Source organism: Alligator mississippiensis, chromosome 1, assembly GCF_030867095.1.
Source record: "Alligator mississippiensis isolate rAllMis1 chromosome 1, rAllMis1, whole genome shotgun sequence".
Lineage (NCBI taxonomy): Eukaryota > Metazoa > Chordata > Crocodylia > Alligatoridae > Alligator > Alligator mississippiensis.
Window position 1 is genome coordinate 156,741,169 of NC_081824.1, and position 18,995 is coordinate 156,760,163.

At 40.7% G+C, this 18,995-nt stretch overlaps 1 protein-coding gene across 6 annotated transcripts in view; it reads left to right on the plus strand.

The window, feature by feature from the left end:
* Positions 1-18,995, plus strand: part of CHRM3 (cholinergic receptor muscarinic 3) — a 528,683-nt gene that overhangs the window by 193,563 nt on the left and 316,125 nt on the right. Inside the window, exon 5 of one of the 6 annotated variants that reach the window (XM_059715730.1) lies at positions 17,717-17,811. The exons of the other annotated variants lie outside the window; for them this stretch is intronic. The gene's annotated coding sequence lies outside the window, so the exon portion shown is untranslated. The remainder of the gene's footprint in view (positions 1-17,716; positions 17,812-18,995) is intronic. 6 annotated transcript variants of the gene reach the window in all.

Below are 18,995 nucleotides of genomic sequence, written 5' to 3' on the forward strand. Positions count from 1 at the left end.
TCAGTGACTTGGAGGTGGGTGTGGAAAGCATGCTGTCCAAATTCGCTGATGACACAAGGATGTGGGGAGAAGTGGGCACACTGGAGGGGAGGGACAGAATCCAGCTAGATCTAGACAGGTTACAGAGGTGGGCGGATGAGAAGAGAATGGAATTCAGTGCAGACAAGTGCAAGGTGCTGCATCTAGGGAAAAGGAACCTGCAACATACATATAGGCTGGGGAACTCCCTTCTCAACAACACAGTGGCTGAATGGGATCTTGGAGTCATTGTTGACTCCAGGATGGACATGAGCCGCCAATGCGAGGAAGTGGTCAGTAAAGCTAACCACACCTTGTTGTACATCTACAGATGCATCACAAGCAGGTCCAGGGAGGTGATCCTTCCCCTCTATACAGTGCTAGTCAAGCTGCAGTTGGAGTACTGCGTCCAGTTCTGGGCGCCGTACTTCAAGAGGGATGTGGTTAACCTTGAGAGTGTCCAGAGGAGGGCCACTTGCATGGTCAGGGGGCAGTAGGCCAGGCCCTATGAAGATAAACTAAGGGGCCTGAATCTATTCAGCCTCTACAAGAGAAGACTGAGACGGGATCTGGTGGCTCTCTATAAACTCACCGGGGGGACCAATGGAAAATAGGTGAAGCTCTGTTCCCCTGGGCACCACCTGGGATAACAAGGAATAACAGCCACAAATTGATTGAGGGTAGGTTCAGGAGGCATTACTTTATGGTTTGGGATGCCAGGCTCTGGAATGGGCTTCCAGGGGAGGTTGTGTTCTCCCCTACCTTGGGGGTCTTCAAGAGGAGATTGGATAGATATCTGACTAGGGTATTATGATCCCAGCACTCATTCCTGCCCAGAGCATGGGGTCAGACTTGATGATCTGTTCAGGTCCCTTCTGGCCCTAGAAACTAAGAAACTGCATTACTTCAAGTGTTGCAAACTTAGAATTGTGTAAGTGCTTCTGGAGATTAGGTGAATTTACCTAGTTGTTTATGATGACGCCTAAAAGTCTTCTGTACTTGGAGGTTTAAAAATGTCCCCCTATGTCCCCCATGTGCTAACACTGACTGGCACCACTTTGTCACAGAGGCTTCCACTTCCATTATGAACCACTTTTTGAAGCAAAGGATGATGTATTAAGCCTTAACAAAGGGTTTCTTTTTTGACATTTAAATAAGAGTGGCTTGATTTTATTTGCAACCATTGAGCCACCAGAAATGCCTTAAATTCTGTAAATGGAACTTTCTATACAGCTTATTAGTACTCATGGAACACTTTTAACACCACACTAAATGTTAATAACATTATCTGGAGAATAATTCATTCAGTTCAATTGCTTCTGCCACGGTGAAGGAGGGAAGAAATTTGCATGATGTAATAGACTAATAATATAAAAATGTTAAGAGTGTGAGTATGTAACACATACTCTAGCTCAGAATGAGGTGGGAAGTCATAGGGGAGTCTGTTCTTTCTTTGTTATTGAAGCAATGGAAACTGAACTTCCACCTACCCAAATATCTGGTGAAAACACGATGATGTCATTTGCCTTTGCTTAACTAATTTAATATACCAAAGATATTGGTGGATTTTGTTGGTATTTTTTAATTTATGATTATGCTGTCCTAAAAATGTGTACATTATCCAGTAAAACGTATTGATTTGTTTTTAACTGTAATTTTAAAAAAATGTTAGTCTTTTGCCTTCTGGATGTAATCTGACTCTCTATAGAGATTATTGATTTCTGTAGAGCTGTGTATGTGTTAAAATTAAACATGTGCCTATCTGATTTGGTGGATAGGGTCATGGTCTTCAGCACATTTCAGGACTTAACCCTAAGTGAGTTATATTGAAATGGATAGTCTGTTTTAAGTAGTGCAGAGTAAAACATTCATAGAAGACTTAAAAAAATATTGTGAGAAGACACTCTGTTTTGCAGTAATTATCATTACATAAAGGATATGCAAGTTGCATAGTGCATAGGAATATAAAGAGCTACATCAAATAAGAAACTCCGGGGTTTTTTGGTTAATAAACTGATAATGTTTTCATTGTGAAGACTGTTTGGAACTGCTGTTTAAGATTATTGTTATTCATTTCATATTTTTATGGTTTCCTAATTGAATTAAACTAATTTTCATTTCTATAGGCTATGTTTATATTAGTCACAATATAGAACACAATCTAAATTTAAATCTACAGATCAACAGCCTACATGAGATACTTTATTGTCTTTTGTGTTTAGGACAAGGTGAGAAAGGTGAAAGATAGAAGGATACCTTTTCTTCTTCACCCTAACATTTATCCTGATTTTTTCATCCCTATCATGTAGAAACTCAAGGGAACTTATCAGTTAATTAAACAATTCTGGTATGGCATAGTTCATGGAGAAATTTTATATGGAATGTCATGTACTTGTAATTAACCTTGTGTATATTTTCAAGAAGTGGTACTCAAATATTTAGTCTGTTTTAAATATATAAATTTACTTTCATACATTTTACTTATTTTTTTATATTAAGCAAGATGGCATGAATTCTTAACTCTTGATAATTTAATGGAGACATTAAGTACATTTAAAACAATTTATTTGAATTGATCAGCCAACGGCCGGTGTAGCATAAACTTGTCGAATAGAATAACATTTATTTGCTGTGTTTCTGTGTTCTGTTTTCTGTTTAAGCCAAAAACAATTTATATTAAAAATGTTCTAAAGGCTGCAGAGTCAAGTACTCAAGAATTCAGAAATTATAGGATTAACTCTTCAACTATAATTACCTCCCTTGTGCCTACATGAATTATGATGCAGTCCTCAAATATATGATCGCACACATTATTTTTTTTCTACGGAATCCAGGTGTCATTTGATACACAGCCAAAGATTTTTTGCAAATCCTATCTGAATTAATAGGTAAATTTTATTCAGAAACAGGGAGCGTGATTCTGTAATCAGTAACGGTTTTTGCTTCAGCTGGGGCTTAATACAATAAGATAATTTGGACAGTAAATATTTATTATAATCTCCTATCCTAATTACTAATGACACTGAGATTAAGTCCCAATGTAAGTACTACATACTGCAGAGAAACCTTTGCACATCACCCTAATTAGTCATCATTCAGCATCTTAAAAACCCATGTTAGAGAATCTCCAAATGATTGAATACAATTCCAGCTTTGTTAGAAGTACAGCTGTGCCACACACTGTCTTTCTTGGTCTTTCCAGGGGCTTTAAAACAGCTGGCCCATGCTAGAAGCCAGAGTGATTCTAAGTGATTTAGTACTGTCTTAATATTTTTGACAAGTAGACACAGCAGTTGCTATTAAAGTTCACATTTACCAAGGCAGACTGCACCGTAGTATGTGAGATATTACAATAATTTTCTATTAAATAACACAAGGAAATATTATTTAATTTCAGGGGCTTCAACTACTGGTAAATATTGACATTGTAATTATAGAAGGCAGGGTAGATTTGCATTATATAGACTTACCAAAGTAGATATATATAGCACTTTAAGGTAACCCCTATACATAGGATTTTAAAATAAATTATTTTAAAATAAATTCCCTTAAAAGTAGAATAAGCTAGTGTTAACCATTTGAGAAATCATAAAACAGAATGATCATTAACACTGTCAATTAGGAACTGTTAGTTTTTTTGGTAGTGTGCTTCCTATGGAATATAATAATACACTTTCATTCTATTCTTCAGTGAACTCATGCTCAAAGAGTGTAGCAAGCTGTGGATTAAGGATGTCAAAAGACAATTGTGTTTCTAGATGACTTATTTCTATTGCTTTTGTTTCCTTACCTAATTTGCTTTAAAACCCTGCTGAATGCTTCCTTTGTTTTACATACACCTCAGTCCATTCTGCCAGACCACAGGGGTCACTTGCCTGAAAGCATTTCCTGCTTTGTCAGGACCTAAGGAAATTTATCTGAATTTGAAATAGTTACAACATATTAAAACTTGTGAAGGGGTTACCTAATTAAGCTGCAGTATCTCATGCATTTTTTGCATTGTAAAGTATGATAGAACTACCACAAAATAAAATACGTTCTATTTTTTTTCAAATTGGTTGTTTGCAATAATAATGATGATGATGCCATTTTCACAATTGCATATGTTGGCAGGGAGAATGGGGAGAGAGTAAATATTTAACTAAAGAGATTTCCTACACAATGTTTATAATGCTTAAAAAGACACTGTAATTTAGAGAGTCTTATTTTTGATAATCTTTTACCAGATGATTTCTATGAATTCAAGAGCAATAATTTACTGATAATTAACTGCTTAATGTGTGCCTGATATGAGACGGTACCTGCCATAGTACTATACCAGGCAAATTGGTTATATTAAATCATATTGTGACACTGAGGAAAAATGAAATCCATGGTGTGTCTGAAGTACTGTCCTTAAAAGGCACAACCTTGCCATGAATATTCCTCAGCATGTCCTCTGAAGTACTCCCTAAAAGGGAGCCAGATGCATGCTGTATGCATTTAATTGATTCTGCTAGCTGATATAGAATGACATGGCCATGGCTGTTCTCAGGGGCAGATCGTTAGGGGCACAGTGGCACAGTTTTACCTGCCTTTGGCTGTGTTGCATGTGCGCTCTAAGCCTGGGGTCTGGCTGGAGCTCCTACTTTTGTTCAGCTTTGGAGCCCTGAGGATTAGCACTCGTGTCACCACTTGTCTTGTTTTTTCCCTGATGCTATATTCAGTGAGGAGGGGCAGAGAGGGAAGGGCAAACAGCAGAACCATTCACCCCTCTGGGCTCTGGAGCCATGTGAAGGAAAGAGGTATTGCCAGCCCTCACCACAATCAGCTGGTGAAATCAGAGCTCACTGCCAGAGTGGGAGGCAAAGCCTCTTCCCATTCCTGGATCCATAACTGGCTGTTCTATCCTCCTGTCTGTCTTTGGCAGCAAGTGGGGCAGGTGGCATTAGCACAGAATTGTCATTGTACTTGTGGGAGTCTGTGGGCACATCCATGCATGCCTGCATGGCGACATTACTACTGTGCTGTACTTTATTATCTCTTTTAGGAAGTACTACAGCATGGCATAATAGCAGCCTGTACTGCACTGTGCGCCAGGCACACATTATTTTAGTAGCTACTTAGCCATAGCAGTGCATTATAATGAGGGAGCATGCTGGTACAGCGAAGTAGCTGCCGATCACATGTAGAAGCACCCTGTGTTGTGATTAGCTTTTGCAGAAAAAAAGTTGGAGAAGCTCTTGTGTTTTCCATTGCTTGTGGAATTGTAACCACCATCTCATGATTTCATACATTTTTTTTTCTTCATAGGAAAAATCTGAACAGCTAAAAAACACTGTGTGTCATTTTATTTTTTCTTCAGGTGACTTTTAATGATTCCCTTGCTCTTAAGGAGCAAGATGAACAGGGAAATGTGTGTTGCAGAAGAGAGAGAGAAAGAGAAAAAGTTTAATTGGGGAAAGGTTAAGATACAGGAAATAGGGAAAACTATTTCCTATTTCCCTATTTCCCTGGTGGGAAGAAATATCTCGATGAATTTTGGAGTTTGGCTGAAATCTATTTTACTTTTGTTTATATACACTGCTTTGATGTGCTTGCTTAAGCTGCTTGCTTATGATTCTTCAAGTTTGCTTTCTTTTTGTGCAACAGGCATTTATATTTCATTAAATTTTTATTTGGTTCTTTAATGCAAAAGTAGAAACCTAGTAGAAAAATATGTGAAAACAGAAGTTGTATTCCAGTCAGCACAGGGGGCCTCGTGGTATAGATAAACAACAACATGAAGCAAATTTGGAGTCTCCCCGGTCTGCAGGCTATTGTGTTATGTCACATGTAGACACGTGCTGTAGTGTTCTGTTGCTTAACTGATAACGTTCACTCCAAAGAACAGCTGTAACCAATTTTCAGTTATGTCAACATATTTTTTGACTCCTGTTTGTCCATAAAATGTTTTTCTGACCAGTTATTGAAACAAATTCACTCCTATTAAAGAAACAGACAAATCCATTTCACCATGCAAAGTCCAGGTCACTGAGTTGCATTACTTTTGTATTCTGGACTCTCATATAACAAGTTATGACTAATGTATACTGGTGCCTCTGTAGTTTACCAATTTAACTTGCAGAGAATCAGATATTGTCAAGGCATTCAATGCTGATAGTACATTTTCACAGTATCTAGATATTTTCTTCACCCAAAATGAGGGTTTCCACACCTGGAATTAGAGGAATGCTGCAATAACTGAATCTAGGGGGGAGGAAAATTTTCCTGTACCATTGAGGACAGTGGAATTCAGGGTTATCATCACAGTACAGGATTAGACTCTTCATTAATGACATGAACTCTGAATTGGAGATGTGGGATGATTCAGTTTAGGCTATTGATTTTATTTAGTATTAGATTATGGTTCTAGAATACATACTAGGCACATCTACACATGCATTTACTCTGGTGTAAGATACTCTGCAGTAAGGGTTTTTGGGCAGGCATCTACACACGTGTGGATTAGGGAGCAGATTTGCACCGAGTTTCCTGCAGCTCTGCAATGGGCCCCTGCTGCCACCAGGGGGTATGCTTCAGCCCTCCCTCCCCCCCAGGTGATGATAACCCAGAGGCTGGCAGGGAGCACTGGGCAGGAGACACCTGTCTCCTATCCCTGGGAAGTTGCCTGCTGCTGGGGTGGGGACAATGTCCCCCTACTCTGGCAGCAGAGAGCTCTTGGCCCTGGCTCTCTGATCAGGAGCATGGGGCTTGGAAAGAGTTGCAGGGGAGGGACATATCTCAGCTTCCTGCCCTAATCTGCCATTGGGGCAGCTAGCATCTAGCTCACTGCTAGCTGCCCTACCAGCAGATTGGGGCAGGGGACTGGGACCTACCCCACCCCTGCAGCTCTTTCCAAGCCCTCTGCCAAAACCACCTGATCGAGACATCAGACTTGGACCTGCCCCTGACTGGGACAGTTCCCAGCCAGTCCCAGGCTGTACAAGAAAGTCTTCCAGCTTGTTCTCAGCCCCAGCTTTGTGCTCATGGAGCTGGCTGGGGAACAGGTTTCCATGCCCCCACTAGCAGAGAGCTTCCAGCCCAGGCTCTGCAGTCATGAAGCTCTTATCTGTCTCAGCCTGAGCCCCACTATCACAGAGATCAGGCTGGGAGATAAGGGTCTCCCATTCCTCGATTGTAATATGGGAGCAAGAAGGTTGGAGCTCCCTGCTGCTGGGGCAGGGGACATAGTCCCTGCCTGGGCTTCTGTGTCAGAGTCTGCCCTGGTAGCAGGTGGCTCCCAGGGGCAGAGAGCTATCTTCCTCTCCCGTGTGGATGGCTGACTGGGATCAAAAACAAAGAGCACTATGGCACTGTTACTAATCCTGAGTTAATTTGCTACTTGAATTTGCAGTTAGAAAATTTACTTGAAGTTAGGGAAGTTTACTGTGAAGTAAGCATGTGCACATGTAAACTATGCTAATGTGACGTTGTCTCTCATTTAGAAGTGCCTACAGATAGCATAATATAATCCATATAGTTATAAAAATGTCATAAATTACTCCAGCATAACAGCAAAAAAGACCACACACACCATATCAGGAAAACAAATTAAAGGAAACAAGCATGACATCCCACGAATACCTCAAAATATTATGGGGTTTGCAATAGGGTCACCCATGGCTAAAAGACTCCACCCAGTGAATTCTGTCCTGTTATGTTTTGTATACATTTGGAATCTTTGGACTTGAAATTGGATAATGCAGAATTGTGATGAGTGGTTCCATGCTGCAGGTACAGGCACATTGCTGCATATCCATGGATAAGTGATAAGAAGAATAATTTACATGCTTTGGATTATGCTAGTTTGGGGATCTACAAATTGCTTCCAATCTGTTTGTTTTCTACTTTCTTTAAAGTCTCCTACCTTTCTCCAATCTCTCCCTTGCCCCAACCTTAGACCTGCCTACCAGTCTTGATACATATCTTCTTTTTTTGCCAGGTTTTCAGTCATCTAATATGATATTTCCCTTGTTACAAGCTTCTGTTTCCATTATGTTAAACCTATATCAGTTCTGCAAACAGGTTATGGGAAGCACTTAAAAAATGAAGACCCTTTAAGGTTACTTTCAAATCACTTTTTGCAAGATGGGATTAGTATTCTCTGGGCAAAAATCAAAGAGCTTGTTTATCAGTATTAGCAAAGATGTTTCTACATGTGTTCTCTCTCTTATAAGAGCTAAAGACATTGAGTACAATGACGTGGAGCTAACTTAAAAGGATGGTTTCTGGTTTGTGGGAGATATGATTTTGTTAAAACTTAGTTGAACAAAATCAAAACATTTTCTAACACAGAGCAGCTGAAGTGCTGACTTAATTATTCCTGATGATGAGATCCATTCATAAATGACTTGCTCTTTAATATATCAGGTCTTTGCTAATAATTCTGTAATGTCTTCTTTAAAGTAGCAGCAGTCACTGTTCTTAAACAGCTCTTAGGTTTCCGTATGTAAAATGCATAGACATTCCTAGGAGTAGCAACTGGAACTCAGAACTCCCTCCCTTCTAGCTGAATGCCCTAATTACTGTTCTTCAGGGTCTGGACTGTTTTATTTGCTCTCCTTCTAGCCTCACAGCTTTTGCATACTAGGCTGCATAGTAACTAAGCTTTAACAGCAGGGATGTGTGGTGCTTCCCCCCACACCACTGCTGAATATCTGACAAAATGATAGTGAGGGTACTCTCGTGATGGCTGATAGAAATGGGTTTTAGGTGGAGGAGCTCTGTAACCTTGCTATCCCATTTTCTGTGCAAATGCAACACTATTTTGTAAAAAGTAGGCACCACCTCCATATTTTTAATGAAAATAACCATGGCTGCTGTGTTTTATGCTTTATACTAATCCATGGCCAGTTTACAATAAACGCTCTCTCAGCACATCTAATAGATTGAACTGTACCATGGGCCTAAGTGGAATTCAGGGGCAACTCTGCCTTGTATTTGGTTTGCAGTGGAGCTTAGGTAGGAATTAGGCATCTGGCTGTTGCTCAAATTAGTGCACAATGACAATATAACTTTCCTACAGTTAGAATTATATAGCTGGGAAGGCCTCAAGAGTTATCTAGTCCAACTCCCTGCCTAAATGTTTAGGTTAGTCACTTAAAGAACTTTGTGGTTCAAAATGCAGGCACTGAATGGATGTGGTAGTCCCTAACTGAGGAAAGAAAAGATAAGGTAGTCCCTAACTGAGGATTTCTTGGTTTGCTTTTTTTGGATGGCAGTGCCTAGAAGCTGCCTAAAGTAGTGTTTGTAGCACCTAAAGAGGCTCTTTGGATCTCATCCCAAATGTCTGTCTTTATAACTAGCTTCATCTTTAATTTCAAACTCACCATTTAGTCTGACTCATAACTTTATGGAACACTAATTATTCCTGATGCTGACTTCCATTCATAAATAACTTGTTCCTTCATACTTCAAGACCTCATTAATAGCACTCCAAGGCATTCTTTATGGTATGAAAGGGCAGTATTTCGTAAATAATCACCATCAAACACGTAGTACACCTGAGAACTCTCTAAACTGATATAAGTGGATGCTAGCCCTTTCACCTCTTATTTTCTGCATACTTATCCCTGGGATAAATTATTAATATGGCCTGCCATTTGATATGACTCATTTATTAGTGAACTTGTTTCAGAACACAGAAATTAAAATATTTTAAACAGGTTTGTATTTTAATTCTCTACCGTTTGATTGAAATACGTTTCTGCCTCAAGAGAGAGACTTTTTTCTTGGTGAGTTAATGTCACAAGAAGTACCTCTTGGAGGTCTGACTATTATACAAGTAGCTGATAGAGTCCTGTTGTCTTCTCTTCCCTCACCTCCCCCCTAAAGGCCACTTCTCTATAATTAATACTGTCTGTAATATCCTGATAAGTATAAGACAGGTCTCATCCTTAAGCACCTTAGAATCATAGAACTGAAAGGTATTTCCTGGGCCATTAAGTCGTGTCCTGCTATTGCTTGCACCATCTCAGATTATCTGTAAAATCATGTTAAAACTCAGTGCTTGTAAGCCCAAAGCAGGTAGATCAAGTAGCATTATTCTTCAGTAAAAAGAGTGAATGCCTTCTTACCCATGGTGCATCTACACAAGAGGTTCACTGCAGAGCTGCCTAATGAGCTCCACAGTAAAACGTCACTACCTATACATGTGGTGCTATTAGGATGGAGTAAATTAATCAACTCTGCCATTGGATAGTATTGACAAACACAAATTCTGTCCTATGGTGGAGTTATTTACTCCACGTTACAATGCACATATAGACCCTGGCTGAGATATGAGGGTGTTTTAGTGCAGGGGCTGCCTGCTGGCTAGCCCTGCACTGAAGCAGTCTTGTTCCCCAGCCACCCCCTCCGCAGCACATTGAACTGGGTTGGAGCCAGTCAGAGCTGCTCTGCCCCAGCTCAACATGCTGTGGTCCTCGGTGCACATGCAAACGGTATGCCCAGGAGTAATTAACTCTGGTGCAAAGTTTATTCATTTGCCTTAATAGCATGTGTATATTTGCCCAGAGTATACTGAATTTTTCTATGACTAATTAGGAATTAGTGATGGCCCTATCCCACTTAAACCTAAAAATTCATTCTGAGAGTGTGACATTTGGTTTGAAAGTAGATCTTTTGTGTCTATACCTAACAAACTATCTGTTGTTCTAAAATTTCATAAAAGGAAGCAAGGAAATGTGGTTGCGATGCTCTATCACTGATAAGCTTTTAATAAGATTAGATTGGGTCCCCCAGCCCCTCTTCCCTTTAAAGAAAATAAAAATTAGAGCTTACACCAGAATTAATTCAAAGAAGCCCTATAACCTGTAATAGAAGAACATATCAGATGGTCATCATAATCCTTTCTCCCTTTTATAATTTGTGAGTAGGTATAGTGCACCTAAATTACACGTTATTTTATAGTTGTGGTTCGAGAAGAAAGTTGAGAGGGAGGAAAGTGAAGATCAATGATATGGTTGTGAAAGCGGAGCCCAGAGAGAAGCCTGGAGAAGAATAGAAGCCCCATGAGGTATGCCATGAAAATGCTTAGATAGACCAGGAGAAGGATCAAGAAAATATGAGAGAAAGAAAATACAGAGGATGGAGGAATTGTCAGTGGTGTACAGTGACTATAGAAAATAAGTCATTGGACTAGTCAAGGAAGAGCTTATTACAAGTTCTAATAAGAACAGATAATGAAGTGAGAGTAAAGATTGAAGAAGTTCAGTATTAGATTTGGAAGAAATGATTTTTTTTTTTACATTCTAGTAATTCATGTTTAAGATAGGAGGAGGGAAATGGGAACTAGCTAGAGAGGTAAGTATTGCTTTATTTTTAGTATAGGAACTCTAAGCACATCTTTGATTGCAGAAAAAATAGAAGCAGATATAAGGGAGTGATAAGGGGAAGGTGTGTGAAAGGAATGCAGGACATTGCTTCTCCCATTTAACTTGGTATTTGGAGGCTGATGAGAATGGGAATTACCATATTCTGTGATGAAGATTTAAAATCATTTTCCTCTCTTGAATGCTCCTTTTTGCTGTCACCGGTCTTTTCACTATTTAAAAACATGCATCTTATAAAATATTTCTGGTTGAGCAGAAGCTGGTTATGGACTGTATTCATTCCTGGACTTCATTTTGGATGGGAACAGAAGTAGGTAGCCTGGGATCAAGAGGCAGATAGTGACAGTGAGCGGTGGAACGTGAAACAACTTTTGATGGACTAAAAATGGCTGGATAATTTGAGGAAAAGGAGATGGCTTCCAATCCAGAACACTGACCTCCTCTCTTGTCTTGGGCAATCTGAGACAGTAGTTTGATAGGCTGATTTAACCTAAATCAGTTATGTCTGATATTACGTCCATCCAGGTTTATCTAAAACAGACACAGGAAAAGTCTGGCCTGTGGGCCAGATCTGGCTGGCAGTGGAGTCCATTTCCCAGCATCCCCTGCCCACATAGTTGAGGCTGATTTTCATGGAGCCCCCAGCAGCAGCCACACTGTGATAGCGTGGGGCTGGGGTTTCCATGGATACCGGCCCCAGCAGCAATAGCAGGGCACATGGAAGGATGGGGACCTGCTCCAAGGTTGGGCTGGGATCTTGCAACAGTGACAGAGTGGTTCAGAGCCAGGGCAGAGCCGCAATCTGCTGTCTGCATACTCTGGGTAGGAGTGTGCCGGAAGCAGGTTGCAGCTCTGCCCTGGCTCCTTGCAGTGGTAACAACATGGTTCGGAGCTGCGGCAGAGCTGCAATCTACTGTCCATATGCCCCTCCCCGTGGCATGTAGGCTACAGATTGTGGCACTTTCCTGGCTCCAGACTATGCTGTCACCACTGCAAGATCCTAGCCTGGTCCCAGAGTAGCTCCCTGTCCTGCCACATGCTCTGCCGGAGCTGCTGGGGCCAGCATGACTGCTGCTGGGATCTGCACGGAAACTGGCCACAGCCACATGGGCAGGGGCTGCTGGGAAATCGAGTCCGACCACCAACCAGATCTGCCATTTTACCCACCTCTGATCTAAAACCTTGTTCCACCATTTTGAAATTGTTCTATGTGCACTGAGCTTCTATTCTATTACAGGTGTAGACCTGTTTCTGATCACTTATACCAGTTTATGTGTAATTTCTGTCCCTAGCCTTAGCGTTCATGAAAAGTGCTAGAATTTGCAGACAAAGAATGCTGATTGCTACTGAATCTTAGAAGAGGTTTCATGATGCTGTGCTTTTTTTCTTGATCACTACAGTGTGCCTGAATATAGACATGGAGAAACCATGTCAGAGGTCTTCAAGTCTCCCTGTCCAGTATGTATGAATCCTCTTTGTTCCTGAAGTTCCAACAGTTTTACCAGACAGTGCCAGAGATGATGGTTGAGCTTTGATATGAAGACAGTTTGTTGTGATATTAAGGTCTTTTACTCCTGTCTTATCAGGTTCTACATTATACTGGAAAAGTGGGAATGCTAGCTCGAGAAAAGGGGTTTCTCGCCATCTTCACCACAAGACTGTCTTTTACCTTTTCAAACGCAACCGCATTCATGCAGAGGAAGCTTCTGCAGAAATTGTTATTTTAATGTTCAAGAAGTTTTGTTTTGTTTTTTTTAACTACTGGCTCTGGTTTATTATTTTTTGTATGTGTAATGTTTATACTTTTATGTAGCTAGTATATTAACTGCCTCCTGCAATATGTAGCACTTGCAAAAAAGTGTATTATGATGTTTGTCTTTGTTATGTTTGAGTTCAGGGTGACGTGGGAAAGGGTAAATGGCTTGTCTCCTAAACCAAACAGGGTTGGGTTTTTTTGTGGATTTGCCTTCATCCGGCACATTTTTCTTTATGTTGTTCTTGGGTGATTGCTGTTTTTGCTACAACTGTTTATCTTGTTTGTGGAGATATGAGATCAGGAAGGACAAAGGGCAAAGGAGAAGTGTGGGACAGCAATCGCCATGATCCCATTAAAGACAGCTAAAAAGGAGAGATAAACAGGCGCTTCCATTACAAATATGGACCTCCTCTAATCAAGGAATTTTCCATAATGAATTTCAAACAGCTTTAACTTGGGAAGATGTAACAATGAAAAGAGGTACCTTGCAGTCGTAAATCTAAAATCTGTCAAAAGAAGAAATAGCAGCAACATGACTCTCCTACTGTGTCTGGTATCTTTGAAAGTAGGAAAAAATAATGTATTGCTACATGTTCCATTTATGGGGGATGTAATGGGGTATGATCTTGAAGCCAACACCACTACCTCTAATGAAAATTTCAGCTAGTTGAACCACTGCCATTATGATGACAAACTAGCAGGCTAGGGTTGGAACTCAGGAATAGCAGTTGAATAAACTGCAAATACCAATATTGATTTAAATTTGGACAACGCTGTTTAAACAGTTAGATAAATTCAGTTAAGAAACAAACAAACAAAAACACCTCTATGTATTATATGTCTACCTACTTCCCTCGCGTCTTAAAAAAGGCTCACAGCTCTAGTTTTTAAATCATGTATTAGGAAATAGTGTGTCAGCTTATATATTGAAAAGCACAATAACCACATTCATAACACATTTCTTACCACGTGTATGGACAGATGCAACATATAAAGCACTCCACATGCTTTTAAAGTGCTCCAAAAAGCAATGATACAGAAGTATGCAGACAAGGAAGACTTCAAATTGTGATGTTTTGCTTAAACAATGACTCTGGGGAGAAAATGGGACCAGCTTTGAAGTAGTTCACTGTGAAGCCCTTCGTGATACATTTACACTCTCAGGCAGAGCACAGTAGTTGGTTGGTCCTTTAGCATCCCACTATCTCTGCTTCCTGCACCACACTATTCTCAGGAGCTGCCTTGGGGGTGCACATGAAACTCTAATGTTCTTGCTTCATAGAAAGAGGCTGGAAAGTGATCTCATGTTTGGAGCCAAGCACAAGGGCTTGCCACACCATTATTTTGCTGGATTGCTGCCAGTGAGGGGAGTGGACAGAGGGGGCAGATTTTCCCCCTAGTGGCAGCTGAATTGAGGTCAGTGAATGAAGGTGGGGAAGTGGCAGCTGAAATCGGCGGGCATGAGAGTGGTGAACCCTGCTACAGTGAGTTATAAACTCACACAGTTCGGGAAATGCTATAGTAACGAGGAAAATTTGTCCCTTGGGTGAGGGTTGAATGATCAAGTACAGTTACTCATTTTACAGATGCAGAATTAACAGACAAACATCCTATTTTTCCTTCATATGTCAAAGTTGCAGTTTTTTAGCCAGATAACTACAGTTTGGGCATTTCTTCACAGTGAGGAGTTGTATACCCAACTGTGGCAAAGTAGGATCACCCTGTGTTTGGATTTTCTGGAAGCTGAGGTGAGGGGTGATGATGGAGGCGTCTTTTACCTTTCAGTCAATCATCTGAGTGATTAAGGCACTTGACTAGGAAACAGAACCCTAGGTTATAGGTTCCTCACCCAGAGGGAATTTGAACCTGTCTCCTGCTTCCTAGCAAAGTTCTCTAGCCATCAGACAACCAGCTAAACATTGCCTACTTGCACCTTGCATTTAATATCATTGAATAAAATGGATAGACAGCATTGAAACTGTTTTCTGCACTGTTTCTGCACCACTGGGCCCTGGGGTAGATCCCAGGGCCTGCCCTTCTAGGCGAGAGTCCCATCCCACTCAGCCAACCTCCACCTGGCTTCCTTTCTTCTAGCCTCTTTGCCTATACCCTCCTAGCTTGTCAGTGAGCCAATTTCAAAAGAAGGGCACCCTTTGGCCATTCTTGACCTGTAGCCTTTGCTGTTAGAGCATTTTTCTGGGACACAGAATACAGAAATTTAAATCCCACTGGGGGGGGGGAGGACTTGGAACCCAAATCTCCCACTTCCTGGTTATGTGTTACTGGGCTTTAAGTTGGGACACTCCTTCTCTCCCAGCCTCCACCCATCCCCATCCCTCATGCATGCACCTCCATGCTTTTATCTGTGCCCAAAGTTCCAGGACCTGCCCAGCACTATGTGGATGCCTGGGTGATTCTCTTCCTCTGGGCAGCTACTCAGCCAAAATGCAGTTTTCTATGCATGCCCAGAAGACAAGCATGGAGTGAGGGGAACTACACTGAATCCCAAACTGAGAGTGGGCATGTCTAGCTACAGTGACATAGCATCAGTGGGCATGAACTGTAACTCTGTGATGAAACTACTGTGCAGTAGCTCATTGATACAGTGCAGTAGGTTTGGAAACGACCCTTGAGCCACTGGGACAGAGCAGTCCTGGTGGGTACTGTGGAATCATTTAGTACTTGCTTTAGCAAATGTTGAAAAATGTAATGTATAATGTAGAACCTGATAAGACAGGAGTAAAATACCTTAATATCACAACAAACTGTCTTCATATCAAAGCTTTTACTTGCAAGTAGTTTACTCACAAGTAAACTGATCTCAGATCAAATGCATATGTAGACGTGCTCAATATCTCCGTAATTCTAAATTAGGTGTAAATTGTATTGGCATATCTTTAAAAAAAATAATAATTTAATTGCTGAATTGACAATAACCCTCAATAAATAGCATACCAAAATAGTACATCTAAAAAAGACAGCTAGCTCCAGCTCTTAAGATCAAGAGATAGAGAATAATTGCATTCTCTAATATTTATTCTAGAGTCTGGAGCATAGATAAAGAGTACTGGACCCAAAACATTGGTAATAAATGAAAGATATAGGTAAAAGCCAAAGATACGTTACAGAACTGTGAGCCTTCCAAACTGTACTTCTTAGGCAGACATAGTTCAAGCAAGTTGAGATTTCTCTTGGAAGCCTCAGAATCCCTGACACCAGATATATAAAGACAAACTTAAAACTAGATACAGGTGATAGACTTAGTGACACAGCCCAGCTTGAATGGGCTTGGAAAATCTTCTTTTTGATTGGTGGAGCCCATCCACCAATCAGGTAAGGGCTGGGTGGGGCCAACCTTGTCCTTCACATGGAGCGGGGGCAAAGAGCCTCCCAGACCAGATTGAAGCCTGCGTTCTGGAGGTCCAGGTAGCCTTTGAGGGCAGAACCTCCAGAGTGAATAAATGGAGCTGTGTGCCCAGTACATGACAGATGCATCGAGGGACAAAGAAGCAGGCAGAGCTCGGAAGAGCTAGGGACAGCTGCTTAGTGGGTGGAAGTGGTATCCCAGAAGAGCCCTGGAAGACCCCCTTGGTGGGGCTGGAGCCTTGGTGGCTTTGGCTACAGCCCCAGTGGTGTACAGAGTGGTGCACAGGGCAGACCCTGCGAGCTGCAGGAGGAAGCTTGGGTTCCTGGACACCCAGTGCACACAGTGGTGCATGGAGCCACCAGACCCTGGCCACCAGCCCAAGCCCCAACAGAAGGCAGAAGCAAGGCCCAGGTGTCAGGACCTTCACGAGGCATCCTGTGCCCCAACAGAGGACAGAAGGCAGGGCCCTGGGTGGCCCCAACAAGGCACCCACGGCTCCGGGAGCTCTCCCAGCCTGTTCCATGAACCCATGAGTACCCAGGGAATGGGTCCTCACAGGGGAGGAAGCCTTGAAAGGGGGTTCTGAGGGACCAGGGACCAGGTGGGCCCATCTGGGGCTGAGGAGGTACTGGGACCTTCCTCCTCCTAGGGGAACACCCAATATTCTCAGCCATGTGGGTACCTGGAAAGTGGGGGAAGACTTGCACCACCCATTTTGTAAACAGTTATATATCTATATCAATCAATCATTCAATAGATAGATATAGCTATAGCTATATACATATATTGTTATTCTCCAATGTGGCCTGGGTTACGTCAGGAAGTTGCGGTTTATCTGTATCTAAGTGGTGTTATTGTTCTTGCTTGAACTTACCTGTTGACACCTGTGTTTATCTGCCTAGCTATTTTTTCCTGTTGTTGTTGCACATATTTACCAATACTTTCTTATAAATCTGTAAATATCTGTAAACAGCTGTATATTAATAGCTATCTTTTTAAGGTTCCCTGTAAACATTAATAAATTTGTATACAGTTAAGCTATTCCTGGTCCTGGCCTAACTTTATAGGTAATAGAGGAAACTGGCCAGTATGTTACAGATCCCTCTCTCAGCACTTCTGTCTAGCTACCTATCTCTTTTATTGAGCACATAGTTGCATGCACCCAGGTTACATACAAAAATAAATAAATGGGGTTCTATTCTATTTCTCTTTGAAATTTAGTGCTGTACGGAGAGATTTTGAAACATAACATCAGAGAGAAAAAGTTTTCATGTCTCAGGAGAGACATTATCATCCCTTGAGAGCACAAATGTCAGGTAATTTTGTAATTTAACATGTCTTTATGATTTATGTATTATTTTATCTTTTTTTGCATTAATTCATTGAGGCACTTCATAACCTTTGGATTGCCAGAAAGGTTTTAATTAGAAACAGTAATTGGAAACTTTCAAACTGAAGTTTGTGCACTGATGTCTGAAAAACCCCTGCTTACTTCTGCCTACCTGCCTGCTCCCTGCCTACTTCTTTAAAAAAGAGGTTTTTGATATTCACAGATTGAGGGAAGTTGGTGTTACAAACCCAACTAAATATCCATATTAAAATTATAGCATGTAGCAGCATTGAAGGGATTAGAATTCACAATTTCAGTCCCAGACATAGGTCACAGGAGAACACTTGTGAACATGTGGAGTAAGAAAAAGTGAACATGTCATTGGAAATGCATTGAAAAAAAATATAGTATTTTTTTCAAGCATAGATCCTGAGTAGATACATTAAGATGCTTAGAAATCAAATCCCCTCTAGAAATATCAGGATTCTAAGAACCCCTGAAGCTAAGAGCACCGAACAATTTTCTGACATAATAGAAAATAACATCCCAGCTCTGCTGCAGCTGGATATAAACATTATTAATGTGCATCTGTATAGAACACCCCCAAGAAATCTAACTGGACAGACTTAAACCAAGACTGTCATTGTCATACTTGAGACAGAGAGATACTTTAACAAAAAGCTCAAAAGAAATAGTCTAATTTCTAACAATACCACAGCAAATAACCAAACACAGTTTAAATATTTTATAAATGAAAGTGTCACACTAAATTTGGTTTAAGCCAACCCAAACTTGAAAGGGAGATTAAAAAAAAAAAAAAAAAGGATATATTCCTTTTGTGGATTAAATCACAGGAATAAAACGAACAATTTTCAGCTTTACTATAACTTTTGATCCTGACTCTAGAGAATTCTTAGTTTTTATTATTTTTCTTCTGAGAACCTAACTTTAAAGTTGTCCTATATATGCTACTTATGAATGCAGTTTATCATTTTATCTTCTTTTATTCCTATTATGTATAAACATTTAAAAATACAGCTTAATTACTTGGACCTCAAACATACATATGCTTATACAAATATTTAACTTGAAATCCATGCAACTGCCCATATGCTTAAAATATAGTGTTTGCAGATACAAGGGTTTTGTCTCTTTTGGTATTTTTTGGCT